This window comes from Thermobia domestica, chromosome 4, assembly GCF_964235325.1.
Source record: "Thermobia domestica chromosome 4, izTheDome1.hap1.1, whole genome shotgun sequence".
NCBI lineage: Eukaryota > Metazoa > Arthropoda > Insecta > Zygentoma > Lepismatidae > Thermobia > Thermobia domestica.
The window spans coordinates 55,475,160-55,491,410 of NC_137457.1; the positions used below are offsets into that span (position 1 = coordinate 55,475,160).

Sequence of the window (16,251 nt, forward strand, 5' to 3'; positions counted from 1 at the left end):
AAGTTTTCACACTATTAATATAAAATTTGGCACTCTTATTGAGAAATATCTAAAATATCTAAACACAAAAGTTCATTTTCCTTATGGGAGATTCAATGTTAAATTTTGAAAGCAGTTTTCTCAAATAGTTATTCGTAAAAGTTTGCGGCAAATGAGTTGTATTTTTTAAGAAAATTCAAAAATACTCATTAGCAAAGCTAGGAAAGCACTCTCAAACATTATTTTGGGAAGGCCCTCCTTTTGCCTGGCATGGGGCGTAAAAAGGAGGTGGGTCATGTGAAACCAAATTCCCAAAATTTTATTTCGGATTGACAGTAAACGTCACATTAATCACGAATGTCACAGAATTAACGCCTCAATGATCCTTACATGTAAAAGTGACTGATAATGGGGCTAAAACCGCCTTGCAAAAGTAAGAAAATCACAATAAATATCGTTAGTAGGGACATACGAGAACAATGTATTTTTTTATTTTTTTATTGTGAAATTTGGCGTCATTGTAGCAAAGAAAGATGCGTTTTTGAAATCTGGAATGCTATTTTAGTAACGCAGCGCCTTAGAAGGCACAGAGGGCGAAGCATTAGATGATGGATCAAAAGTTCAAGTTCAAAATTTGGTTCCCGAAATGCCAGTGAGCGTCAAAGTTTTCACAAAAATATAATAGAATTATTATTCTAATGCTCCTTGCATGGCCAGTGTCTTATGTAGGCCTATAGTTCCCTTGGGAAAATAAAAAAGGACGACAAATGTCCTTAGTATGGACATACGAGAAGAAAGTATTTTTTGTCAATTAATATGAAATTTGGCGTGGATGAAGCAAAAGAGTATGTGTTTTTCATATCTGTAATATTATTTTGTTAATGTACTTGGTTAGGGGGGCACAGGGGGTGAAGCATAAGTTATTGGATCTTTATAAAAATTTCAAATTTTATTATGGAAAATCCAATGTGTGTTAGATTATTCACAAATGTCACAGAATTAATATTCCATTGCTCCTTGCATGTGCCAGTGACTGATCAGTGCTTTACCTCTGATACATCGAAAAATTTCGGTATACGATTCGTGGAGCCTTGTTTCGAACGCACGCTTGAGGAATCGTCAAACACCAAATGTTCACCAATAATATTGCCAAACTTTGGAGACGTGCTGAACGATTTCGTTTCGCAAAAACAGCTACTAAATAAATCTAAAGGTGCTGTATTCTCGTGAGATATTTTCCAAAGAGCGCTTGAGATGATAGAGGCAAAATTTCATTCATAGGAATTGTCCACCGACCCCCTCACGTTCTATGGGGTGAAAAATCGGTATATTTAAGTAAACTAGATATGTAGGCAGTGTTGAATGATATTGCGAGTAGTGTTCGATAATTCCTGATGTAAAAGAACTTCCACTTTCCCACATAGCCCCCTTTCACTATAGTACATTTCCCTCAACAATGTTCTAGATAAGTTTTCTCAAAGTCGGGTCCACGGACCCCTGGGTGTCCACAAAACCTAAAAATTGAGATGTAATAAAATGGAACTCACATCAGTTATGCAAGAGTATTTTTAACGTTAAAAAACTGTAGCCGTGAGCGGTACGAGTACAAAACAATAGCTATTAATTATTTCTAGTGCTCAAGCATTTTATTGATTTTTCAGGTGAAAAACTCTTTGCCGAAATCCATAAAATACTTGTAGAACACTTGAGAGCATTAGCTGCAAGCTTTCGAGAAAACGTCACTGCCCTGGTAATAGTTGGATTGAAAATCCTTCCACTAATGTAGAAATCCAATATATAGATTCTACAAGATCTCTAACACCGAACGAGAACATCTATTGGATCTATCGTGCGGTACATCATGTAAAAGCGTTTTCAATGAAAATGAGCTTTGTAGCTTTTGGTTGCGTGTGCGTTGTGAGATTGAAGAGTGTTCTAAAAAACCATTGCTATATTTGATGCCTTTCCCTACAACTTACTTATGTGAGCACACCTTCTCTGCCTTTTGAAGTATTAAAACCTAAAAGCGAAGTCGCCTTAAGGTTGAGTCGGACCTAATATTGATAATGATAGAACTGATTCCAAAGATTTAAATGCAGTTATGGAAAAATATAAAGAATTTCATTACTCACATTAGAGACCCGACATTTGAGAACATTGTTTATCAAGAGGATTTCCTTTTTAAAAAGCAATTCTTCAAAGTTACTGTATTTTCAATTGAAATTTCGTTCGTTAGGAAGCATTATTTTATCTTGGAATAAATTACTTATTACATTATTTTTGTCGATCGTTTTCTTGTCAGATTTAATTTAATTTGTATATTTTTTAATTTCATGTGATTTTTCAGATAGCATTGCAAGTGGGTCCGCACACCCACTTTACGAATGAACAGGAAGTGGGCGCTTTCGGAACGTTTGAGAACCACTGTACCAGTTTTTAGAAAAATCCTTGAGGCTATGCTCGAAGCCATTCTTCGACAACCTGCATAACATGTTCATCATTGGCAAACTTTGTTCCTCGCAGGTGCTTCTTGATCTTCCGAAACAGGTGAAAGTCACCTGGGGCACGATCTTTAGAGTGGGTAGGGTGCTCAAGTATTTCATACCCGACATCTGCAATAGCGCTGAAGGTAAGGTGGCTTTATGAGTAGAAGCATTATAATGCAGGAGCAGCACTTTCATGTGTAGCATGCCTATGAGTTTCCCTTTGATTGCCTGCCTTACTTTTGGAACCTATATAAATAATAGACACTTGTAATTGTCTTTGGACTCTGAAGATAATCAATGAACAGTATGCCCTTATTATACCTCCTCCCAGAATTTTTTTTGCCATAATCTTGCCAGCTGATTGCATTTTCTTTTATTTCTTGATTGTTGGACATCATGTTGGCGCCATTGCATCCTATGTTGATGCACTCTGGACCGCAATGAGTACCCAGGTTCCACACAGCCATAAGAATACATAGTGAAATCAATTTAAATCTCTCAACTGTTCGGACTTTCACGCACTCGGGCTATGTGAAAGGAATTTTAAAATTTACAAGAGAAGAAGAATCTTTTTTAATATAATGTTACTTGAGTTTCGTATTTCAAGATAACTCATTAAGAGTCTGGTTTAAGATAGATTAACTGTAAAAAGAATAGAAATATTTTCATTTTTCTAATGCTTTTCCGTAGTACGTAAGGTGTTAGTCAGGGCTATATTAACCTACGTGGATGACCGTGGCTAGAAAAAAAATATGGGGATCCTGCAGACTTCACCTAATAAATTTCTCTCAAATTACAGTAGGAAAGTTAATTGAATATGTTTAATATTTTTGGTTATATTTTATTTTATGATGATGACTATACGTTCATGTTCTTTTCAGAAACCCAGTTGAGATTTTGATCACATTGGAGGATCCTATTCACCTGTAGGCCCAAGGCTACAGCCTCCCTAACTCTCTTCCTTAATCCGGTCCTCGTGTTAGTGTATGTGCTATCGTGTGAATTCCTTAAATTGCTATCCATATAATAGTACGTTCTCTGGTTTAAAATAAGAGAGAGGTTGAAAAAATTCTTATCCGGTTCCCTGAAACATATCATGTATTTAGTTTCTTTCTTTTTTTCTGATGCGGTAGTGGGAATCTGCATTTGATGTTTTGATTGGTCTATAGAATATAATTACACTTACCAACTGATCAATATTTGTTCTCAATTCATTCTTTCTTCTACGATTTGGTAAGATTATTACAACGAAATTGTCAAACAGTGGACATTCTTTCAAAAATAGCTGACTTTTTATTAAAAAGCTGGACTTTTTTACATGTAAATTTGAAAACATTTTACCTTATAATTTTGTGGATGATGCTGAATCTGCATTGGTTCTTAAACCTGCATTCGTTCTTGTAGTTTCCCCAGTCAGCATTTTTTGACCGAAGTAATGCATTACGTTGTTGCAACAAATATTTGTAAAATTCTTCATAATTCAGTGTGAAACTACGTACATTTCAGTACAATGACTGATTCCGTAACTGACTGTATTAATTAGCGTTTTACACTAAGTATTGATTAGAGAAAACATTCTTTACTCACTGAATTACCGTACTGCTAAAATCGGAAAATAAAGCTGATTAAGTTCACTGAAAATTTCAATGGTATTTTACTTCAGAAAAATGCCAATAACTACTCTTCAACAAGAGTTAAATTTTCATTTTAGAAAAGTACTCATATAAGATAAGGAACACATAATGCGTTATTAGGACTAGGCTATATGCTGTACGACTATCCTTATGCAATTACTTACATAACTTTCGTCATTCACAGTTTCGTCTTTCATTGATTATTTTCTGAAATATTATAATTAGTTAAAATTACAAATTCAACCAAACTTATTGGATCAAAGTTGGCATGGTTGCAAATCTTGACAACATTGTATTCACGTGAAATATATATGATGTGGAGACTTTTAGTTCCCGAGTTACATGAGATCAAATTTGAAGTTTGTGCTTCGACACATTTTAGAGAATCAATTTTAATAATGAGTTGATTAAAAACAATGGACAGTTATCTAACACAATTAAGGAACATAGTAATGTTTCAAGCAAAATATTGACCAGATGGAAATATGATTAAATGTCAGACTACTCAAAAGAAATTGAAATGAAGTCTTGACATAGAAAAATCACATAATGTCGTACATGGTCGGCCAACGCCGGAAGTATGGCAACCCTATGCTGACCACGTTAATCAGCAGGTTCACGTTTCATATATCCGCGCTGAAGAAACGGGTGCTCAACTTTATTAACAACATTCCGTGTTGGAACTGAGTGTGTTAGGACACAACGATAAGGCGGAAGTTCATGTCAAATTATTCAGTGCTAAAATGCATGTTAAAGTCCTAAAAAACCAAACAATCAAGCAGCAGAGGCACATGAGATGTCCATGTACATTCAGCACAACAAAAGATTACGTTAAACAACTTATTTTTTTCCAGGGCACGGGAGCGATAGTGAATATTGAGAAAAGCACTATGTTGGGAAACATTATATAAAACACATGTTTTAAATAAATGTTAATCTAAAAAGTTAATGTCAAACACAGATTAAACATTTATGTGTAAGATGTTTATCCCACAAGGAGACTTACCAAGGTGAAACTAACCGATTAGAATGAAACTTTCTAGACATCATTCACAGAATTTCGAAAAATTTCGAAAAATAATCGACACGTATTTTTAATTTTTCTTCATTGGTAGAACCAAACTTTGAACATTAGAGTTGATCTTAAAGCGTAGACAGAAAACAATTATTTAATATAAAAAAAACCTACTGCCAGGTGGGTAGTTTCAAGACAGCTGATTTAGAATCTGACGTCAAAATTAGAAAATGCAAAATGGTGGATCCAATATGATGATTACAATTACAAACGTTTTCTAGTTTGAAATGGTCTTCAGTTAGCCAAGAACAATTATAGTTGGTAGGGGTTACTGCGAGGAGTATACAGAACGATTTGAAACACCTTTCTCTACTTATTTTAACGAGATGCTTTATTAAAGTAAATCTTTATACCTCTCACTATTCGGGGTGCTTGTTCATAGTAAATCTTCTCGCTTGTGAATATGTCCGAGTTTAGTATAATGCATAATTTTTCAAGTAAAATGTTACGAAATTGTCAAACGTAGGAGATTTTCATTACAAATAAGCTCTTTCGTACCGTACATACCTATATATTTGCTAATGTAGGAGAAGAAACCCTTTTTAAGAATCAATGATCGGAACTTCATTACGAAGATGTTAATAAATGTTATAGAGAAGGACAATGTCAAAAAATGTCCCAAGAATTTTTTCCATGGTCTAGAAAATACATCAAGATGCTAAATCCAATTGATCCTGCAGGAAAGGATTCTTTTTTGAGATACTCTTTTGAGATTCAACTCGGAGTTCAAATATAATATAAATCACTTAAATAAGCACCCGATTAGTGAGAGGCGATATGAGTCAGTGTTAATAAGCACTCCGAGTATTAAGAGCCGGGGGTTTCACTTTCAAGAAGCATCCGTAGTAGTGAGAAGCAAGGCGACTAACTTTAAATAAGCACCCCAAATAGTGAGAAAGTTAGAAAGTCACTTTAATCAAACATGCCGCTAAGCAAAGAGGTTTCAAATCGGTTTGCAACCTTTTCGCTATAACGAGTGCTAACTATGATTGTTCTTGGCTAACTGCAGGCCATTTCAAACCAGAAAACTTTTGTAATTGTAATCACCATATTGGATCCACCATTTTGATATTTAAAATTTTGACGTCAAATTCTGAACCAGCTGTCCTAAAGTCTCCCTCGGAGTATGTTTTCTTCTATATTAAATTATTGTTTTCTGTCTATGCTTCAAACCCTTCCCTAACGTTCAAAGGTTTACCGAGGGACTTTAAAATCGTACCATGGCCGAAATTTAAGAAAAATAAATGTCCATTCTTTTTCCATGTTGTACAAATCTGCAAAGTTTCATTCAAATCGGTTTGTTACACTTCCGTAAGTTTCCTTGTTGGAGACTCATTAAGTAGTGTAGTAATGATGGCCACAAGAATTGTCTTACACAGTGATATGCCTGCATTATTACTAGAATATCTTCTAATTCTAGAATTTACATACTAACTGTGAAAGTAAGGTTGTCACAGTCATTTTCTAATGTGCAATTTTTGTACCGAGTGGTCATGTTTCAGTGTAATTAACTTATCACTTAAGTGACAAATGTGGAATACATTTAATTTCATATGGTCAGTACAAGGGCCTGATAAAAAGCATATCCGAAAAGCAATTCCAGCGTCCCATATTGAACGTCTAAGTAAGTTACTTAGCTAGAAAATGCAAAAAAATAGCTACGCGTTACAATTGTCAGCATATCCTATATTTACATTTTTTTTCGAAACAAATCAGATCTTGTGCTTTTCCTTTCTATCAACGAATCTGATATAAAAAGAGTCTTACTGTCGTGAGAATGTTTCTACGTCATCGTCACGCACAAAGTAAAGGAACTGTTTGAATGGCCATAGAGTTAATCAAAAAGGTGAATATATCCTTCTGAGCGTTTATGAACAAATGCAGCGACCACTTATGGTCATAGATAACTTCAAAATGCCTCTTGCCCATTTGGGAACGAGTTTTTTCTTTCGCAGTAAAACGTGTTTTAAATACCCACTTCTACTCCAATAAAGCGAAATGGAGACCAAACTTATAGTCTCCTGGTTTAAAGTGGTTGCCAGATTTAAATAATAGTGTAAGAAGTTAACTTCACGGAAATCAGGTAATTTAGATATAAACAATTATGTAGTTTCATTCTACATATTTTTAAATTCTTGTATTGACTTATTTCTCCAAAACTGCGTGTACTCATCTACTTTGTGCTATTATTCTACACTGTAGATAACTGAAATGTTGTAAGACAGTAGATAATGTTAATAGTATGTGTGTGTGTGTTTGACATTACATCATCCAGATAAGTTATTGGTACCAGTAACATTTATATCTTGCAGGTGGTGTTGGCACCAGAATTCATTACATATAGTACGGTGCCACACGTGTTCCCAAAAAACTGCCATAAATAGCGACATATGTGTTTTCCCTCCGCAAGTATGAATAAATGCATTTTGATCTCACTCTCGTTTTTGTACCTCTTCTAGTTTTTGTTTATGCACATTTCGTTTCAACAAGTCGGTCTCCCAACTCGGAGCCGACAAGTACGCAAATACGCGTATAGGTAAATGTGTGTGGCTCTCTGTGTGTGTGCATTAATATCTGTCTTACTGGTTTTTTCGTAGAAGAGAGAACGAGGAAAACAGACGGACTTTTTGTGTTATCTATTCGCCGCTTCTCCATTTCTGCATGTGGTCATAACATTTCCACTTGGGAGTTCGAATATTTGTTTCGTAGTTTTTTGCTGCTGTGACACAGCCTGTCTTGCGTAATCTTCAAATGTCTGCTATGCTTGGAGTCGGATCAGGCTTCTCCTGTGTTGTGTATTCGGAACCGGAACTTGTACTCCAACTTGAGTCGGAACAGTTTGCGCATGCGCCAAAAAGGTTTTCCGTAAACTTGTGTGTTTGCGTGACAGAGAGATACATAGCTGGAAAGGAAACCAGACGCTAGCGGTGAGCGGACCACTGCTCTACAATGTTTAAGAGTAGTTGAAATATGTGTTCATATTTCTACGTATGTTCTAGCCTTTTGTACTCTATGACCTGCTGCTGCTGGTCCTGTCTTAAATTCAAACCGGGAGTGGGAGTTGTAATTGTAATTTTTACTAAAATGGAACTGCTCATGCGTAATCAAGTGTATATGTGTGTGAACGAAAAATAGGCTATTGTACTTTATAATGGTTCGAAAACAATTATCGTAACATCCCACTCTTTGCGTAGTCTGCACTGGGGTACCGGTTCTGGTACTGGAACTCGACTCGGAGCTGGAGAATTAACCTGGAACAATTTGCGCATGAGCCACCAAGTGTTTCGTAAACCAAGTTGGCGTATGTTCCCGCATTCCTATCCTTGTTGGTACCTGAATATGGTTTAACACCTTACCAGTTCCGACCTTACTCCGTTAAAAACCAGCTGGGCCTTCTGGCCGAATTTTGGGAAGATCCCTATAATTATAGAAAAATGTGAGAATGTGTGTAAACTGTGTGTATGCTCTGCCGAATTAGCTGCCTCCTGATGACACTTTAAATAAAAACGTATGGCGCATACCGCATCTATTGGTACTGCCCTGCATACGGGATGGAGAAACTAAGGTAAGTAGAAAAAGGTGGTGAGATGTGCGGGTGAATAAACACACAAGTAAATTGGCAAAGAGATTGTTGGTACAGATACATCCTTGGAACATACATTTGCGCAGTCGCGTCGACTCCCAGTAACGTGCCTGTCACAAACATAAGTAAAGGAGAAGGTGTGTTGATATCAGGGGAGGTGTTGGTCGGAATTGGAGGAACGTGTATGCATATGTTAAAAGCTCATACTTCAAGGAACGATGGGAACACAAACAAAGATCGTGATATATGCATGGAACGGAGGCTAGCCAAAAACATATACACAGCACATGATCGTATCGGGATACAATTATTGTTTCTATCTGCACACGTAGCACGAATTTCTGTTACCCCACATAAAAACGTATTGCGACCAGTGTCTGAAAGGAAAGTTTATTCATTTGAACAAGACCTAAAACTAAATATATGCTTAGAGTTATGCTATAATGGTTTTAGTTTGAAGCCTTACGAGTATAATTGCAAATCACAGATTCATGCATAACTACATACGATGTTCCAATTTTCACACTATTTTATTTCCTTCTTTTGTCAAACAACTCATAAGTTTAAAGATAATAATATTCTAAATATTTATTTTAACCTTTAACAAATAAAAAGCTCATAGACATAGTTTATCAATTGACCTATACGGATTTGTTCAATTAATTCAAATATGTAATTTGAAAGACCTAAGATATCTTGGTTTTGAAGGGACAGGCAGCGACTGCAGATTGTGATTGTTGCTGAAGATGATAGGGCTAATTACGTACTCTGTGAGTCTCAGTAGAATAGCAGTGTGCTTGAATCGGGCAAACGGTTATAAAGTAAAATAAATTAAGTCTAATTTAGAAAGAGGACATATTATTAAATCTCTGCTCTATGCTGTGAGCGTGGTGAAGGTGGTAAATGTGTTGCGTGTCGTGAGTAACAACATTCAGGTGACTTTTAAAGTGATAAAATCCTACAAAATTTACGGGGAAACCACATCCTCGAAGACGAAAAGTGGTTTAACAAAATTCATGTTGACATGTCCCACCTACAGCTGTGCGATATTTCGATATGTGGATTTATAGATATTTTTAAGTATCGAAAACTTTTAAAATCGATGTATTAATTATTTCGTTATTTCAATATTTCGGTATTTTTCAGTATCACAATATTATGATTCTTCCATAATTGTATTGGCTTAATATGTTCATGTTTAGCAGTATTTCAATATTTTCAGGTTAACCTCCTCAATCCCAGATACTTATCTGCAATCGTACAAATTTATATAGTTTATGTATCGTAGAAAAATCATATTTGTTATATTTAAATTGGAGTGCTATAAAACATACATTTGGCGCTTTGTTGTTACGTATATTTGTGTTTATAACTCCAAGCTGCATATTCGAAAAAATAAAGGAAACCTGTGAATTTCAGTATATTTATTATCTAGTGCACTGTATATATTAGTATCGTTCAACTATCAAAATATGACCAAAATATAACAAAGATGTCAACCAAATGCGGTTCGTAAGGTAAATTACAACTGTAAAGAATTACGTGGTATTACTTCAAAGAAACAGTCGTAAAATTTTCTCCTGATCTGACTGTTGAGAACATATACAAAAACAGTTAGTAACATTTCTTCTCTCAGTTTGATATCACAAAACTTTAAACTTTAAAGACATGACTTACCTCCCGAGACACGTACGGTGTTTAAATGGTAATATTTATTATGTGCTTTCTTTCTCCTGTATTATATATCTTTTTCTGTTTGTATGCAAATCATCAGGACGGTTTCTATTTATCTCAATAAAGAAAAACATCCTTCACTTAGCTCATTTGAAACGCTTTGATTTAGAACACACAACCTAACTTCATCTCTGGTAGTTTTTGTCTTCAGTTTTCCTTTCTTTCTTTACGTAACTGCATCACATTCATCTTTCCGTTCCGACAATTAATGCAGATTAAATATTCGCATCCAGCCTTATATTCGCCATAGTACTTGGTTACTTGGAGATTCCTTCTCCTATATTACCTCACTAAGTTGAGATCATCATTTTCATGGAGGTGAAGGAATGAATAAGAGTAAATATTACAGTAGATTTATTATAGTATAGTCTCCTTAATTCCGTACCAGAGTGTCAATATTTCCCCCTCCACATGTCTTTCTTTTCGTAAGTTTTAAACTATGTAGTAATCGAAATTAATCGGTACGTCAAGATCATGGGAAGCGTAAGAGTAATTGGCAAAATTTGGCTTATATTAATTTGCCAAAACAAGAAAATATATTTATTTTTTTAATTTTGGCAAACTCAGTTTGAATTTTTACAAGATTTCCTTTATTTTATCGACTTCTACACTACTTTTCCATACTTAAATCTGAACTCTTGTCAGCTTCTGAAACGTAGGATATTTTTTTACTTAGAAATTCTAAATTAAGAAGCCACAACATCCTTTCGTTTGTTCTGGGGTCTCCAATGGCATGGACCGGATACTGTGTGTGTACTGTGATTTCCATAAAGCCCTTGTCGTTCTGAAAATCTCGTTCCGGGACTTCTTTCGCACTTGGAGATATATGCTATACTTGGCCAACTGTTTCGGCATATTCAGCATTATATTTGTCTCTTCTACAATTCGTTTTAACATAAAAGATTCTGCTCTTCATTTCATTCATCCAAATACATCAGTTGCAAATTAAAATTACATTATTACAGTTGAAACAGTAACGAATCACAATAAAAAATAATTACTGTACAACAATATGGACACATTACTCTTGTTTTTAAAGTAAGAAAATCTCCTCCAGTGCTTTACCAGGAGCTATGGTTCCTAGTATTGAAGCTACATCACCCCTCTGCACCGCCATGCTTATTCTATGGATTGGGAAGCTGGTTGCTCTTTCATTAGCGGATAACTGTGTGATGCGTTTTCCTACTTTCTTTATGACGTTTAGACCTTCCCTTTCCTACGAGCCTCCGGATTCAACTGCAGCTGGTAAGAATTGATATTTTTCCATAAGGTTGTTGTATTTTCTTCCTTTCTCTATCTCTTTTCGATCTGTTGAATTGAAGAGAAAGGAAGGTTAGAAGGTGCAACAGTGTCTGTGCATGTAAAGTCCAAAATTAAGACTTTACCTTTCTTCCAAAGGATTAAGGATATCCCATCTGTTTTTTTTTCATCTGTTCTACTACAGCAATTTGGCTCCCTTGTTGCCGGTACACGTGCGGAGATGAGTGCTCTCACAATGATGTTATTGCAGTTTGAGTTTCTAGGATGTCTAGCTGTGCTTTTTATGCAGGAGCTAACATGTATTCCTTTTTTGTCAACATGATTTTTGCACGCTTGTTATTTATGAGGTTCGCAAATATCTTCTCCCAATCTTAACGAATTCCTATTCTAAAAGATTCATCATTCAGGTGAAGGCCTAGAGGACGTGATGGCAAACGTTTGAGCCAAGCACCTGCGTCAATGGACGATGCAGCAATCAGTCTGGCCTTCTTTGCTGGGTTGTCGGAAGACAGTATTAAAAATGAAAAATTTGGTTGTATGATACGTTTTTCCCATGTGGATTGTTTAGCCCTGAAACTGAAGTCGGATAAATCGGAGCCGACCAATAATGACCATGTGGACGAGCAATCTTGAACTTCAGAATCCCAGCGAAGATTGTTGTTTTGTTGGAGAAGTAATTTTATTAGACATGAAGAGGCGTAGAATATTGCCAAGAAGGCGGGAATAGCCAAATCTAAGCTCTTGCAATGAATAATCCATCAAGATTAACAGGGAGAAATCCCTGAAGCCATGTGCTATCCTCAAGGACACAATTTAGGATAGACTCCAAACCAGATTTTATACTGTTGTCATATCTTTCTAATAAATCCTTCTTCTTTCCTGAACATCGCAGGAAATATAATAATCTTGGGATGGAAAATGATGTTCTTATTAAGTAAAAGCAGAATGGGCAGGTATTGATGATAGATGTGAGAAATACATGTGTAACTGGTTAATCTTCTCAGTTAATAGAGTTCTCATTGTTTCAGGTGAGCGAGCAGCTCCAAGGAGGAAAGCGTTTGCTTGCGACATGAATTAGATACTTGGAGATACTTGGTTGTTTGACGAAAACATTGTGCCCTTTTGTTCATTTGTACTTTCAAGAAAGCTGATTTCAAATTTCTAGAAATTTAGTTGCAGACCAATTGTAGCTGCCTGTGTGTTGATCATTTTTAATGTATTTAATACAACAGCCGGATCAACACATATTGCAGCATCATCGAGGTACCAGATATTTAAGTCTGTCTTGATATTATAGAGTATAGGTTGCAATGTTACGGCTAATAATGCTGGACCTAAAGGATTACCTTGTTGAACTCTTCTTTCTAATAAGATAATATCTTTGCCATAATATAAATTCTAGCTTGCTGGCTTCACCATAGATTTTTTGTACATAGGAGTATATCGAAGGAAAACTTTCTTTGACGATAGATAGCATTGTATACCTGTCGATTTCATTGAATGCATTTCTAAAATCTATTTTTAAGAAAGTTTTGGTATTTTGTTGATAGTATGAGTAATACATACGTGCTGCATGTGCTGCCGATTCAGCATCATGTTGAAAGCCTATTCCATGTTGGTGTGGAGCAAGGAATTGGAGTAGTGCTTGTTTAATCCTCCCTAATCTTGATAATCTTGAATGCAACTCTGAATTTGAAGTATTTCTGATGCTGAGAAAGAGAATATATAAGTGGAAGGTCAGATGGAGGAAATAGATATCCAAGAGATAGCACATAGTGTTTATAAGGAAGTATGTAGAGGAGAACACCACGCCAACAGGTCTTCGGATCAATCAGTGAGACATAAAAAACTAATCAAGGAAGCACAAAAGCAGCTCACCTGGGTCAGCATAATAACGAGAACTAAAGGAGTGGAAGACAGGGAGAAAGGGACTGAAAAAAAGTGAAAATTGAAGACAAGTTATCTACATTTGTGAGACTGACCTTAGAGACTGAGCCTTGTAGTAGAGATTCTAATGAACAGGTAGGACGAGAAAGTATAAGGAGAAGAAAAAATCTAATAACATTTTGAAGAAATGTAAATGATTGCCTTGGAATATGGAAATAGACCAAGCGTCATTTCGAAAAATTTGCTAAAACAATCAAGGATGGGAAAAAATAGGATAGAAATGGAAATGGACGGAGAAATTAAAATCAATTTCAAGGACATGATATTAGAGAAAATTGGAGGACAATTCGAGAAAACTAGGTACAGGAAAGAACCCAATGCTGAGATATACTTCATAAGAGGAGTGACGTAGACATAGGGACCGAGAAGAATTTTATACTATTCATGAGAAAGAGGGTAAAAATATAGATAGCGACGAAGAAAGAAACAAGGAAAGCACACATAAAAATACCAAGCCAGCTACTAAAGGGACACAGATACTGTAGAGAAACTTTAAAAAATAGAAAAGAGGAAGATGTGAAGAATGAAGGAAAGAATGGTTTGGAAATGAAAGTTTATGCGATAAAACAGAGGTACTGAAAAAACGTTGAAGAAGGAAGAAATCACAACTTATAGAAAAGAAGGAAAGACGATAATATAACTACTGAGAGAAAAAGGAAAGACGAGAGAAAGGAAGACAAGATCAAAAGAGGAAAGAGTAATGTACCAAGCTAATTGTAACGAGTGCTAGATGAAGTAGTACGGGAAAGAGGAAAGAGGTTAGAACAAAGGAGTAGATTATGCTACACTAAGAATAAAAAATGAAATTATTTTTTAAATTTTACGTCGCGCGGTTACGCAAGATAGGCTGAAGAAGACAGTAGTGATAAGAAATGAATCGAGTTGTGGAATGGATAATTGGAAGAAACGGGGAACTCCGGGAAAACCGACCCACACGGCTCTTCTCCACAACAAAGTCCACTACGCGCAATCTTGGGTCAAACGAGGGACCCCCAAACACCAAAGCTGGACGCTCTATCACTGAGTTAAGACTACAATGACTGAAGTACGCAATATATTAAAGAAGCGGGACATGAGATAAATTGAGACTGAATAAAAGGATTATAGAGGGAAAAGAAATTTGATAAGGAAATGGAAAATAGCCTAGTATATTAAGAAATATGGGAAGAGAAAATAAATGAGAGAGATACTAAAAATGACCTAATTGTATTTACGGAAGAAGAAATGTTGTATTACTAGGTTTTTTTTATCTAAACTATTGATTCTTCAAAAACTGTATAGGACCTTGTTGCGTTTAGTCGAATAATAAACATTTTTGTTACAAAATATTGTTAATAAAATCTCCATTTTAAATGACAATAAGAAAAATAGCTCAAAATGTTTTGACAGTTGTGCTGGAGTTATCTATCCCTGGAAGGTCTCATACTTTCCGTTGCATGGCGCTGGTTGTGCCTGTATGCTCCTCTGGAGTATGCAGGTAGCGAGCGAAGTATTGTTTCAAATAAATTAATTGGGTGTAGTTCGTTCTAAATTTTCTGCGACTTGATAATATGCGGAAGGAACTGAAATTGTGTTAACTCAGTGGAAAGAAGGACTGAGATTTATCCATAGTATGGGTTAATGGAGATTCTGGCCAAATCTAACCACTAAGTTAGTATTCTTTTTAAATAAATGAGTGGTTTGTGCTGGTTCGTATGGTAGACTTAAGTCTCCTTAGAACACTATTATACTTAGGTCATATCTTTTGACTTAACAGCTATTTAAGAGCTGGGGCTGCTGCTTGCTAACCTATTTGACGTAACTAGTTAATTTTAACTACTAAAAGATGCTCAAAAAACATATAGAAATTCATTGCTTTAAATATAGTATTTTATGAGTTTAAAAACCCTTACTATTCTTTGCTCTGGGGATTTTATACTCCTTTCGTTCTTTGTCAAACAAAACCTTGAAGAAAGAGCTGAAAACTACCTGTTACCTACTGTTGAGATGTATTTAACAGATTTAAGTGAAGTCGAATACTATCTCAATTTCATATGTATTTCTTGTTATTGAATTTCTTTGTATTATAGTAAAGTTTGTTATCTCTTTTGGGAAATAAGTTGTTGTAGTTGCCACTATAACTGGTAACCAGCTATACTATTACAATCATACAAAGTCACTGTTTTCGTTAATTTTCTGGTTTTTTTTTTGTCTTTGTGTAGGTATGATAGCTTTCGATTTATCACATTAATACAAAATAATTTGCAAGATTTTTACCAAGATTGTTGCACCAGCGCAAATCTGAATAGGATACAAATTACTATGCTATTTAGATGATCGTAATACACAGGTTTATCAAGTTTTTAAAAATACCTCTTTTAATGCAACCAAAACCTAATTATTCACTGGACTACTGGTTTTAAATCCTTGTTCGTGGGAGAAAAGAAACATGCCTAAGATGACTTTGGTTTTCTAAATCTTTTATCTGCATTTTAACTTTTCTTAATACTGAATATGACATTTTTGTTAAATGGATTTCTCGTTTACAGAGAAGAGTTACCAAATACTTTTTCT

General features: G+C 35.4%; 1 long non-coding RNA gene across 3 annotated transcripts in view; it reads left to right on the forward strand.

Moving 5' to 3' along the window:
* The window catches only part of LOC145683311 (uncharacterized), a 621,166-nt gene that overhangs the window by 80,985 nt on the left and 523,930 nt on the right, over positions 1-16,251 (forward strand). The window lies entirely within an intron of this gene.